We start from the raw sequence: 14,490 nt of genomic DNA on the forward strand, positions 1-14,490 counted from the left end.
TCCCCTTCCAACATATACAGCTTTTGGGAGAAACCGTGGGACCTGAACCTTATCCACCTCCTTCCATTCATAGAAGACCATATCTTTAACCGTACCCTGGAACAGCATGGCAAATCGAGAAGGAGGAAAATATTATGGAAACAAGGTAGATTTCATCACCGATGACTGAAAAGAAGGAAACCTCAGGATGAGCCAGAATGTCCCACATCACCTCACGCGAAGATGAATTTGAAGGCGCCTCACAACCCGAGTTAGAGGACCCAGCGTCCGCCACCAATTTCTTAGACCTGGATAACCTCCCGGGCTGCATTGGATGAGCCTGAAGAGCCCTCGTCACTGGCACCTCAATTCTGGCCCTGCATCTCTTCCCTAGACGTAGAGGCACACTCCCCCATTCCAGAACTCTGGGAGTCCTGAGACCTCTTCTGAGCAACAGGGACCTCCTCCAAGGAAGAAGTGATAGTACGACATGGTTTCTCTCTGCAGCCTTTTTCCCTCCATGGTACAAACAAAATGCCCAAAACACCACTGTCCATCTTAAATAGGGGACACAACCCTTGCAATACACTAATGGGGAAATGCCAGCAAAACCATTGCAGCCATCAATTACGGCCCTCTTGATTCTCCTCAAAATGGAATGAAAAATGGGCATAAAAACCCATTCTTATCGCACAGTAGAGGGAATAATGGTCCAGAAGACCAGTCATACTGGCACTCCCCCAGAAACGCAGCCCCAGCCGAATCAGGACCGCCTGACTCCGTGGCAGCGTCTTGGAGCCGTGTTCCAGGGAGAGCTGCGCTGCCCAACAAGAACACAGCCATGCCCGGAGACTGCCGGAAGGAACACTGCAACCCACCGAGATCCAGCACTGAAGTCCTCCAGGCCCCGCCGTGGAAGAGAAAAAGAGGTAAGTCTCCTGTGAGATAAAAAAGAACAGGAGGGGAAGGGGCGGGAAGGTGTTTTCTTTTTTGGGAAGGGAGTGGCCTAGGAGAGGCCAGGGGCCTCATTGGTTAATAAGGAAGGCGAGGGAGGGACGGGAGTTAATGTTATTTTATGCTGTTTTATGGTATGACATGTTCTGTTATGTTGTCTTGGAATGCTACGTTATGTTGTCCTGTGTTGTTTTCTGTAATGTTATGTAGGTAAGTAACGTTATTTTATGCTGTGTTAAGGTATTACAAGTTATGTTATGTTGTAATGGAATGCTACATTATTTTATCCTGTGTTGTTTTCCATAATGTTATGTCATATAGTTAAGCAATGTTATTTAATACTGTTATGGTATGACATATTATGTTGTAATGGTATGTTTCGGTATGGTGTCCTGTGTTTTATGTAATGCTATGTCATTTAGTTAATGCCATTTATGCAGTGTTATGGTATGACATGTTATGTTGTAATGTTATGGTATGTTATGTTGTCCTGTGTTTAATGTAATGTTATGTCATGTAGTTAAGTAATGACATTTTATATTGTCTTCTGGTATGGTTTTTAGTTTTGTTAGGTTAGGTCATGATATTTTATGGAATTACGCTATGTTATTTTATGCAGTTCAGTTATGCCATGTTGTTATGTTGTAATTGTAAGCAAAGTTATGTTGTGGTGTGTTGTTTTCCATCATGTTATGTCATGTAGTTAAGAAAAGTTATTTTATGGAGTCGTGCCTCATGTTATTTCTTATCCCTAGGTTATGTTATGCCATGATATGGTATGTATTTAGCTGTGTTATTTATGCGGGGTTATGTTATGTTATGCAGTAGAACCAGAATCAGAATAAACTTTATTAGGTTCATATCATGATCACCATAAAAGCACAATATTTACAATATTTCACAATAAAATCCGAGGTAAAATAGGACAAATCAGGCCTCGATTAATTAATAAGTAATGCATCCGTGTTCAAATCAGAGTCAAGACTGACACAGTTGGAAGAATAAAGGCAATTTTTAAAATGTCTATTTCTTCTAAAATACGCCCAATTTCAAATGCAAACGACCTTCGGTATATATATATTGCCAAACTTCACAATGGATTATATTTAATATTATGTAGTAATGGTATGCAGCGTTATGAGATGCTATGCTGTTTTCCATCATATTACGTCATGCAGTTATGCTACAATTTTATGCTGTGATGGGTTAGTCATGTTGTTAGATTATGGTATGCTGTTAGGATATTTCTTGTCATGCTGTGTTGTGTTAGGGTGGAGTTGCATAGGACAACCCCTCCATTTGTCTCGTCCTGATGCGCTGTCGGTGTCAATGGTTATGCACTAGTGCATAATCTATCAACATAAGTGCAGAGGTTTTGAAATAAAGTCAGTGATGGTTGTGCTCTGGTGTGGCTGCCTGCTGGTACAGGAGTAGTAGAATCTTGATACTGCTCCCCATGGAATAGCCATGCTTGAACTCCCAACTCAGGTCCTCCCTGGAATGGAAACAGGCATTGTGGGACCGGTTTTGGGGTATTACCCATCATCAGCCAGGCTAGCTTAAATCCAGTGGTGCAGCGAGCAAGGGACCCAAGTCTAGGCATACCCTTCCCCCTTAGGGTGACAAGCAGATGATGGGTGGAATGCTGAACAATGCAAACAGGGTCAAGCCTGATTTGCATATGGTTGGGTCCAAACTGGGGTGGGGCGGTGGGCAAAAAAACAATGGATTAAACCCAGATCTTTGTGACTGGGGGTGAATGTTTGCATTGTTCAGCATTCAGTCCATTATCTGTTCTTTTTGCGTATGTTATAATTCAAGCAGAAGCCCGGAAGGAGCATTACTGTCCTTGCACGAGAGCCCATCACACACTGGTTACAGTACAGCACAGGATTTGACTGACGTGTGTAAGTCTGAGGCAAGAGGAGAAAGCATGTGACAAATAAACCAGAAGTACATTCATGACTAGGAATAACTATACATCTTCTTTCCTTTTAAGAATAGTAAAACTACCTTTACCTGTGTGCACTTACTATCAACATTTTGGTCATGATTTATGGTCACTGTATTTTGATAGAATAACATTTCTGTAGTCAATATTTTGACACAGAGAAATGTTATTTTTCGCTAAAATTTGTGCCATTTACTTAAGTGAAATACAAATTCCATTGTTTCCTGTGGAGCTCTCTGTGATGGGTTTCCTCCTCTTGCCTTAGATTTCTAGTTTACACTCCTCGCTTCTAAGTCCTGTGGGCTGTACTAGGAATGAATGAAGCAGTTTGAAATTACAGATCCCTCCGCCGACATACGGGTGCTACTCTTTTTCTGCTTAGGAGTATCTATCCCAGCTCCAGTTCTCTCCTGTTTCCTGTGGTTAATTTGTAAAAACACAAGTGCAGAGGCCCAAAGTTTTTCTGAGGAGCTGCTACACGAACTGCTGAATCCCACGTCTCCCTTGTCTTTATTCCATTTCTGACTTCTTTATTCCAGCACCCTACACTTCCTTCCTCCCTCTTCCAGGTTCTTTCTCATCCCTATTTCCACCATTTGGCAATTTTCTAACTTCCGCTTTCCTCTACTTTCGCCCATCACTGCACTTCTCTCCCTTACTCTGGGTCAAAGTCTGATAAATAAGTCCTGGTCTCCAAAATGATAGCCAATGCTCACCAGCAGCAAACAGCAACACACATTAAGCCTTGATAACTCCACAGGTGTTGCAGATTCTACCTGCAGTGAAAGCATCTGAGCCAATGGAGCATGGTTTTCAAAGCAAAAGAAGCATGTACGTGGCTACAAAAGTGGCCAGTTTGGCGATCTGGTGATGCATTAACGGTCAACATGTTTTCAGGATAAATTGACCCGGATGTGGCTGTGAAAGTGCAATGGTTTGTACTGGGTGGTGGCATGACCAAAGCAACAAACTCAGGGCTACCCCAGCACAACAGGAAGTGATCATCCACCAATGACTGGGTGTGTTGCTCAGGACATGAGCAAGATGTGGAAGCGTTGGCCAAAAGCCTTGAAACCCAGAGGTTGGTTTAGAACAGAGGGAGTGGGTATATGTCTTCACAGCTGAAAGATTGTTGGGGGGTGTCATGGTGACTGGTTCCTTGAAGAACTCTCAGCAAAAAAATAGCACACATTCCTGGAAACCCAGCGTAAAGGAACATTAATTTTAAGCAGATTTAATCAGTGCATATTACAATGGTTAACTTTAATGACACACCTGCATCTCTTGAGAAAATTCAACTTCCTTGAGTAAAATGAATCAACTTTTTGGAAATGTCTGCTACCTAGAAAAAATGCATGCAAGTTTTTACTCTGCATTCAAGGGCACTTCACCTAAATAGCTGGGGGTGTCTGGGGTTGGTCCGTGACAGGTTTTCAGTATTTCCGTATGAAATTCATTTAGATATTAGCATACAGTGAGTGCATCCTAAATATGAATCCTTGACCTGTGGCTTTAGTTAGAGTTTGGTGGATGGGATGTTTTGTCAAGACGTGATGAATATCTTCTCGCCTATATTACAAGTGCCAGAGAGTATAATGCACTTGTAATACTACGGACAAGACGTCCGCCACATTTGTGATGGTGTATCCCATCTGCCAAACATGACGGCCCTGTGTTTTGAAATTAGAGTATATGCATTGGTTTATGAGGCCTGGGTGAAATTGTAATTATACTGGTGAAATTTGTGTAACTTATAAAGTTTATATTCAGTGCAATTCATGAAAAGTCTTAAAATTTTGCAATAAGATCTTCAGGTATTTTTTTTTGTACATTGGAGCCTTGTAGCCTCCTGCCAATATCCCAAAAGACATTGTATGAACATTGTGCAAACATGAAAAAAGTAAGTTGAGATATCTGTAAATTACTTTTCCATTTGAAAGAGTAATGTCTCTGATTCTTCTAAATGGATGGAATTTCATAACATTTCACAAAAAATATGCAGTTCTGTGCTCCCCCAATGTTTACAAGATTTAAAAAACATAAAACTACTTGCAAAGTAAGAGAGTCACAATAAAGAAATGCCCACTAAGGAAGGCTGAGCAACGGGGAAGAAGGATCCTTTCCCAATCACCTTGCACAAGCTCTGAGGAGCAGAGGGCATGATTTTGAGTCTTGCGGGTGCAATACTCTGTCAAACCAAGATGGATATCTCATCCGCCGTATTACAAGTGTCATCTGATAAACATTGGAAACAAAAGTCTGCTATTTCCAGGTAGCTTATGCCATGCAAGTTGCAGAATGTGCACTCTGAATCCTGCTCCACTCTGTTGACATTATCACACGACTCCCTCTAATATTATATGCAGGATTCATAATGGCATCAGAAGAAAATTGAGCAGTGAGCTCCAGATGTGGACTCCAAACTAAACAGTGTACCCGTAATTGTACACAAAACACCATTTATTATTTCCATACATGGATTTTCATTCTCAAAATATACTAGTCCATATGTGCTCACAAAAATAGGAAGTAATACTCCAGTTGAATCATCGGAACAGAACACAGTAATGCAGTTGTGGACTCCAAAAGGGAGCACTATACTCCCAATGCATTTTCATAATGGAAAACTCCAGATGTGCCCAATAGAAGTTGGCAAAGAACTCTAAGTATGGCAGTTAGAGCTAGAGAGCGTGCTCTAGCTGTTGTCATCCTGAAAAGAATGCAAACAATACAAAAATCCAGGTGTGGTGTCTAGAATGCAGTGTATTACTCTAGACACTTCCCAGAGACCTGGATACACTGCTGAAGGTGTGGCATCTATATTCGGACACAAAACTTCAGCAGGGAATCTACAATTATGTGCAACATTCTGGATATCCTCACAGGAAACACACCCACCGCTTCAGATGAAGCTTGCAAAATCCTTTACCTTATTCCACCTTGGAAATGTACACAACATTCTAGTCATAGGCTTCTCTACAGGATTTAGTATACCATATGCATCCTTCGCAACTGGAAAAAATGATCAAATCTTTGTCTATAAAAAAAGTCACAGTTATCCAAAAGTGGAGGCAAAGCATGCCACAATATTCAAGGAGTGTCACCCAGAATTGAATACAATACCTCAGATGCAGACTCAAAAACTGGGCCAAACATGCCAAAAGTAGCCTCCAGATCTTTAGATATGTCAGGTCCAGAGACTGGGATCATTTAGTTTTTCAGGTGTGATCTTCTGTGCTGTGTACAGTGTTTTGGATGTGGTCTACACAAGTGCCTATAATAACTTAAAATGCAGTCCACAACTAGAGATAAGATAACATCACATTCTGAACTGGGCATATCATTACTCGGTGTACTGTAATTTTGATGATTTTTCAACATGAAAAAAGCAAGCCTGGTGATACTTCATGTTGGAGAAATGCCAAAATGATGGAATATAATTTTTCAAGAAAATAGTAATTTTTAAGTAAAAGGTATATGTAATCTGGAGAAATTTAAGAAGGTAACTGGGAGCGGGCTGTAGAGGATGGGGGAAACATAGATGCATAGAGAGACAATAGCAAAATTAGAAAAAAAAAGTGGGGTAAAGTGGGAAGGTGCAAGATGTATTGGTATATAAGAAAGGGAAGGGAGGTAAAAGAATAGGAGGAAGTGAAAAAGAGAAAAGGGTAAAATGTGGCCTCCTAAAAAGGGGGTAGAGTTATGGGGAATTGTATTCACCTACTTAAAAAATGAAGAAACTAATATTTCAATAATGGGTTTCTCCAGACTTGTTTTGCCAATCTGGTAAAAACCATTATTAAAAGAAATCGTCAAAATTGGTTAGACAAACAAAATCAGAATCTTTAAGTGTGCATTTCATCAGACCTACATACAACCCATTCCAGATGTGGCACAACAACCGTGTACAACACGTCAGATGAAATAGTCAGGTTAGGACACAGGCCTGCAGATAGAGTCTCTACCAATAACTTCTTCTGAAGCTTCAAGTCCTCCAGGCATTGTTGCTCTTTGTCGACACACCACGACGGGGGCCATTGAAGGCAGGACATAACTTTTCAACATTCATCTTTAATCTGTTTCCCACCTTCTTGGTACTTTTACAGGCTGAGCAAGGCTACACAATATCTCTTGAAAAACCGGTGTGCACTAAATTGATTTAAGAAAAAAATGGCAATATAAGATTTTGTGACAGTTTTTGTAGCAGTACCAATAGAGCTTGAGTCTCTAAAATGTCAGGTGATAGTGACCTCACATGCTCTTTACAGACCAAGTGACATCATAGGAGGTGACATCGCATGACATTTGACCCCGATGAAAGTAGAGGAATTGACACAAATGAAGTAAATTGACCTCCAGAAAAATGCAAGATTAATAATGCAGCAACTACAGACGTATAAAGTCTATTATGGTTACCACTCAAATCTTAACAGTTGTGCTGCCACAATAACCAAACAGAGCACACCTCATACCCGGAAGCAGAGAAGGGCAGTCACCCACAGTTCTTTAGAATATGCTCAGTGACTTAATTTTAAAACAGTGATCATAATACCTTTTAAATATTTTTTGGAGTCATTTGATTTTAAACAAATTTAGTTAATTTTCTTGATCTTTTCCTGGTCCATTCTTGCTTGAATGGTTCATATGAGGGCGGTGGCAGAAAATCCAGAAATAAACATATCTGCTATATTAAGCGTTCGCAGAAAAAATAATCTGCTAAACATTTCATACCGCTTTCTTCCACTCATTTTACGATGAATAGAAAGAACTGTGAAATTATTCAAACTTACTAAAGATAAAGTAATTGATTTGTAAAGCCACTACATGTTTTGTGCCATAGACATTTTTTTGAGGCTAAAAAATAAATTAAAGCAAACCAGAATGTTCTCCCAAATAAGTCAAACATTCTAAAACTATATGTACAGCATGATTGTTTTGCAAACAAATTAAAAGAAAAACAAATGTCGTTTTAAAAAAAATTCAAAATGTACTATAAATACTACAAAGTGCTCTTTTACTATGGTGCAACTGTTAGGCTCGTGGGTGTCCCATCCGTCAAGACAAATATAAGTGCTTCCTAGTGCATGCTGGGAAATTAAATCAGAATGAACGACAGACTACTGACGGCAGTCGACTGGGGAACTTAATAGCCTAAAAAATCAGACTTTAAGAGAAAATAGCAATTCTTGAGTTTGATGAGTATTAAATTATGTGAAACCGATCCCTTTTCTTTTCCATTTTACCAGACCAGTTGTAATTCACTTTTGGTTTTGAGGGATTCTGATAGACTGCCAAGTGGCCTCATATGCCTATGTAAAATCTCACAAGCCAAATAACAGCCTTAGACGCCCAGTCACAGCAATCAGATATCACACTCTGGGGTGATAGGGAATCATACTCAAGCACAGACCCCAAGTCACAGCCTTAAAAACCAAGTAACATCTTCAAATGCCAAGGCACACCCTCCAGTGCCCAGGCATAGCCCCAAACGTACAGCCAAATACCATAATACATTCGTGCATGCCCATGCCCAGACTCAATGCCAATTCAAATCAATTGTACGCCCAGGGACAGCTTCAAATATCCAGACATGGGCTTAATTGTCCAAGCATAATAATTGATACTCTAAAGCAACTAACACATGCCTGGGTATATCCTCCTACGCCCAGCGAACATCTGTGAGCCTATAAGTAAACCCCATAAAGCCCAGTGCAGTCTAACAACCTGCATTTTTAGTCCTAGGGTTAATAAACCGTGGCAATGCCAGAGTAAATAATGGCGGTCCTGTAGTCCAGGTCCGGACTAGAGCATCCCAGAAGCAATGGGAGCCGCAGTCCTGCAGCGGAATCCATGACCACCAGGCCAGAGCCGCTGAGGTGGACACCATAGGCTGGCCTTATGCAGAGACAGGTAGGGGTGCTGAGGTAGGGGGCATCCTGACCTGAGCTACTGACTGGTTACATTTAACTTGCACAGACAGAACACAAAGTGCAGGGATGTAAACATTGCACATACCTGCGCACCACAATGGAAATGAGGCACTAACAAAGGAGGAGAGGTTAGGTGTGATAAACCCACATCGGTCGTCACACAGTGCTACGACAAAAAACACAACCACACCTTTATGGCAGCTTCGAAGGCAATCCCTTGTAGAAAATGATTTGCTGGCAGCCAATCAGAAATATTCGTTGATACTAATTATTGACATAAATAGTACTGCCGCCAAACAATTTTACAACCCTGGTCTTCATACATTAAATACATTCTTCTAGATCTGCTCCTCTTCGGAAAATTGCCCAGTTTAAAGAACGAAAACTATTACCTTTCAGAAAACTATTGACTTTTTACATCTTTTTAAGAGGAGCATTTTGCCATCAGCTTGTCAAACAGTACACTGACTACAAGGGGATTCACTGGAAGATTAGTGTGTCACGTGGCAGGAAGTGCTTGGGTGTTGCGCTGCTTCCTTTTTCCGATTGTGTCTTCCTACGCTAAACATAAGATACAAATAGTGCAGTGTTTATAGCTGGCCATTGTCGCCTCATGGACAGACCAACCTGGGTCATAAAAATATATGAAGACTAAGACAGATCTAGCATATGTCAGTAGCCATGTATATGCACTTATGCTGTAAAATGACCTCACCAGAATGGGATGAAGAAACAAGGGAGCTTTGTCGGTGGTTGTGAAGCACTTAATTGCCCTGTCCTTATTACAAGTCATCTCTTCTCGAAGCTCTTTAGAATTTGCAGATGTAACTGACCATGTCACATCACTCAACCAAATGCAGATGTCGCTAACAAGTACGTGTGGTTTACAAACTATTGGCAGGATTTATTCCTGGTGGTCCTTTGGGCTCAATCCTTGGTGGGAAGGATAAGTTTGGATTGTATGAGACCCCCTCCCCCTGCTTGGGCAGCTGTTGGGAGGGGACGCAGATGTGGTGCATGGTTGCTTCTCAGAGCCATGGTGGCAAAACTTCTGTCTCCCCTAATGTCTTGCAGATTTGTTTTGCGTTTTAAGGATGATATATTGAAATTATTACTGCAGATGAAACTGCCTCAGCAAGCGTGGCTCTGATTCCAAAAGATATTTCCAGTAATTAAAGAAGAAAATTGGGGCGTGGGGGGTTGTGGCGCAGGGAGCTGTGTTGGTTTAGGCCTTTCCCTTCCATATAATGGGGGCGCCTCTAGGTTGTTCTTTGTAACGCACAGGAGCCTGCTTCTGCACATGTGCTCATAAAACATGCACCCATCGCGGATGTAAACATACTCCACCGCTGAACCAGTTCCGGAATAAGTAAAGTCAGTGGCCTGGGGCTTGGCTTCATGGCTATGTTATGCTACTCTGTGCTGTGCTATGCTAAGTTGTTATGCCTGGTTTTACAACACTATACTATACTATGCAATGATATGCTGTATATTGCTAGGTTGTATTATCTAATGCTATTTATGCCATGTTAAACTTTGTTATGCAATTTTATGTTATGCTGCTATATGTTATGCTCTGCCATATTAACTTATGTTACGTTATGACATCATATTCTCTCGTATTCATTGACATGCTATTCTCTGAAATCCTATGTGATATTACAATAGGCTATGCTATGGCTTTTTATTATTGGAGCTGGTACTACACATCCTTCAAATGGAATTACTTTAAGGTGATGTAGGATATTCCATCTGTGACGTCATCGCTGTGCGATAGTACTTTTTAAAAATATGAATGCTCTGGAAGTGGCCAGAATAAAGTTACCGGTAGAGTATGCACTAGGTTGCTAAATGATAAACATGACCCTCATCCCAGCACATTACAACACTGCATTCTCGTTAAATCCTGATTTCATTCACTTTTTGCCAAGAAAAAATCAGTCGTTTTTTGTGTGTGCTTAAAACGAGTTTATTTCGCTGTAAAACGTGCAGTGTTGCTTCTAGGACAATTGAGAAATCTCGCACCCGTTATTTAAAAAAAAAAAAAGAATAGCAATACATGAATTCTCATTTAATATTTTTTGAGAAGACAAACTGTTTTCTGACTAAGAGGGACTCCTGACTAACATCGAACCCTCTTTTGGAGTCCGAGCAATATTTAGGGGTGTCCTTCTCGTCCGACCTCTAGCTTGTGGCCAACCAGTAGTTTGCTGATTTCAAAAATCGTTTTAAATATCCCACAGTGGTACTTGAGCAAACGTCGTACAAAGGGAGGTCAGTTACATTTTGGTTGGGAGTCTCCCAGGAAATGCATTAGACACCCGAGTAGCGAAGGTCCTGTTAGCTACGTTAGCATCAGAGAACTGAAAGTTCGCCAATGAGTCAGAAATATTTGCAGCTTTTGATCAAAAACCCTTCTATTCACAAGACTTCTACTTCATTCACTCTCCCGTGTTCCCACCTTGCCTCTCTCCCAGTTCATTCTTTCCATCTCTCTTGCTTTTATCCCCAGTACCTCCAGGCATTCAAACGAAGGACTCCATCAAGACTTTCATTAGGAGTGGACCTTTAATTACGATGGGCCCGGTACCAACAGTTACCAGGAAATATGTGTGTAGTGGGAACTAGGGGTGGGTGGAACTCGCAGAGTTTCACTCCGCTGAATTCTGCAGAGTTACATAAAAACTCGGCGAGATTCCGCAGAGTTCCGCATTAGGGCGAAAACTGGTACGTCGTGCTGATTTTTAGCACCAGGACCTGTTCTGCACTGAGAAATCAGTGTGAACGGCTCCACATCACACACCAGAGGGCACTGCTGTTCGAGTTGGTTTTAGTACCGCTTGAATAGATTTTCGACTCGAGTGCATCTTTCCCCAATGCGAACAGTCGCGACCGCCCTCATTGGGAAAATCTCTCCGGGTGCCCTCTTAGCATCTGAAAATCAGCTAGAAGACACCAATTCTCACTTGCTCTTGCCAACTTACCATTGACAAGCCGTGCTTGAGAAAAAAATCCGCCACCCGGTGGTCGTCGGAATTTGGCCAAAACTCTGTGAACTTTGCTGACAGAGGAGAGTTTATCACCGACCCCTAGTGGGAACACCGATTCTCAGGGACATTCCACTCACATGTTTCACCTTCAACAAGCGGGCAGTCTCCAAGAGGAATAACGTGGAAAAACACAAAAAACTGCATGTTAAATCCAATTTCCAAATGGTATTCCTCAAAAACACATAATCTCAATTACTTCTACCTCCAAAATTTGCAGAATCCATGGTAACAGTAAATCCAGGCAATTGAAATAACATAGATTTTTAGGGGTCGCTTGTAATGAGGGCATAAATGCTTTTCAACCAAGTACCATACGGGTCCATCAACATTTTTCTGATTTCAAAACCATTTAAAATATCTACAATGCTATTTGAGCAAACTTCTTACCAGCAGAGGTCAATTTATTTTTCTGTTGGGAGCCTCTGAGGAAAGGCATCAAACACCCAAGAAGAGAAAGGAATGCTTGGTTAGCTACTTTAGCATCAGAGGACTGAAGGTTCACCAGTAAGCCAGGAATAGTTGCAGCTTTTTGTAAAAAACGATACCATACCATGCCACATTATAAGCAAATGTTACAATTGGTTCCATGCGCTTCTTAGGCAAACGCCCACTCTGGTAATCGGTCAATAGCTGGAAGGTGCGCTCCTGACGCAGAGGTGACTCAGTTTCTACCTTCCTTGTCCCTGCCTATAGAATATTTGACTCCTGTCTCTCAGTTCACATGTGTGTATCTCAATTTCTCTCCCGGGCTTGTACAACCTCAGACTACTGCTGAGGTTTCCTGTTCTCTGCTGGATAAACACACCTTGGCTTCTCCTCCTCCCGGGATCACATTCCTTCTCCTTTTACTTTCCTGTTTTTGTTCTTCACTCTTCCATCCTCATCCTTTCCCAATCCTGTTCATGTGTACGGTTATTGTTTCTCCGTTATTGTGGTTTTAATTTGTGGTTGTGACATCTGTTCTAAATGTATGATTGCGCAATGCATCTCCGTTCGTACGTCATCTAAGCTTCACCCCAGAAAATATACTTATTAATTTATAATTTCCTGATGCCGTCAACGAAGTGCAATGTTCTCTTGAGCCATATTCATTTGAATACTCTAGACACCAAAGCTTAGGTGGCTTCTAAATATATCCGCTGGCCAGCAGTGTGCACTAGGCATAACGTTTGATTGTATTTCTGCAAAAATCGGTGCTCTATGCCAAGTGCTATTTCACAACAACCATCTCCTGCCAACAGTGCTAAATTTGAGGTTTTTTGCAGTAATATATTACTCCTACCTAGTGCGCTCTAGGCAGCCCCGTCTAGCATTTCCTCTGAACAACGCGCAGTGTCTTTGAGGTACGCTTATGAAAGGATGGCAAACTCCATCACAAATGTGGTACATGCCCCGTCCACCATTTTACAAGTGTATTCTAGCATATGGCTTTTTTTACTCCACGGACCGGATCACCATCATGTTTTGAGTATCCCATCCACAAAGCTGTAAATAAGGCCACATGTTGCCCAAATGACTTAGTTCTAATTGACTTAATTCTAGGTCACAACATTCTAATGCAAACATTCCAAATGGCAACAATTTAGCTCAAAGCATTCAAATTTAAAGTCTTGTAACTAGTAAGATTCAAATTTGCAACCTTATAAAAAGCAACATTCTAACCTGCAGAGTGTCAACCTGCAAAATTCAAGTTATAATTGATATTAATGCTAGCAGTTACTTTGTTGTCACTTGAAATGTTACCACTTGGAATGCTGGCAGATAGAAACGGAGCATAATGGGGAAGGGCCACAGAACTTAGATGGAACATGGAGGAAGTACTGTACCATAAATGTCCCTGGCAGAGGTATGTATTATATATAAGAATTCCAGTTTTCCATGTTTACTGATTTTTCCAGATAAATAAAAGCAGTCCACTAAGAGCCAGCACTGGTAGGCCACGTTTTGCAGTTGTTTCATGTTATTCTAAATTGATTCTTATAACAGTTAATTGTTTACTCACTTTGTTTTTTTAAATATACATGCATTTTTGAGAACGAGATATTTGTAAATGTTATTACTTTTACACTTGGAATGTCTATTGCATATGTTTACAAAAGATACATATGATTGCAAGCTTGCTCTGCAGACCTATTCACCTTGCAATGCTCGTTTTATTTTTAATTGATCACATATTCACATGGCCTTGCCTACAAGCAGGCATTTTATATCTGGCCGCACAAACACACTTTATACAAATATCTGCCCAAGATAAGCGAAACCCACAGCATGTTCAAAGTTTCACTCAACATCTGCTACTGAGCAATTACTTAGACGGGGTCTTTCACACTCTTGGGATGCTGACTTCACTCTACGATCCATGAAATAACTTACAGATCATTCAGATTTTCTGTGTGATATCACTATAACCTCTCCCCAAATAATATCCCCACAGCCCAAAATTCTGGAGGCTGGGTTAGAGCAATGCACCCAGAGCTCAGCCTTCTCCAGTTACTGTCTCTGAATGACTCTATCGCACTCATCGTGGTATAGAAAGACACCGCTGGTGTTAGAGATATTCCAGCCCTGACAACACATATTCTGCACAACCTTGTGAAAGTTCTCTATGGAAAGCTCTGAAAAGGTA

The 14,490-nt window shown here is 41.1% G+C and overlaps 1 protein-coding gene across 1 annotated transcript in view; it reads left to right on the forward strand.

Moving 5' to 3' along the window:
- PKD1 (polycystin 1, transient receptor potential channel interacting) overlaps positions 1–14,490 on the forward strand; it is a 372,995-nt gene that overhangs the window by 9,797 nt on the left and 348,708 nt on the right. The gene's annotated exons all lie outside the window — the stretch shown is intronic.

Source organism: Pleurodeles waltl, chromosome 10 (genome assembly GCF_031143425.1).
Source record: "Pleurodeles waltl isolate 20211129_DDA chromosome 10, aPleWal1.hap1.20221129, whole genome shotgun sequence".
Lineage (NCBI taxonomy): Eukaryota > Metazoa > Chordata > Amphibia > Caudata > Salamandridae > Pleurodeles > Pleurodeles waltl.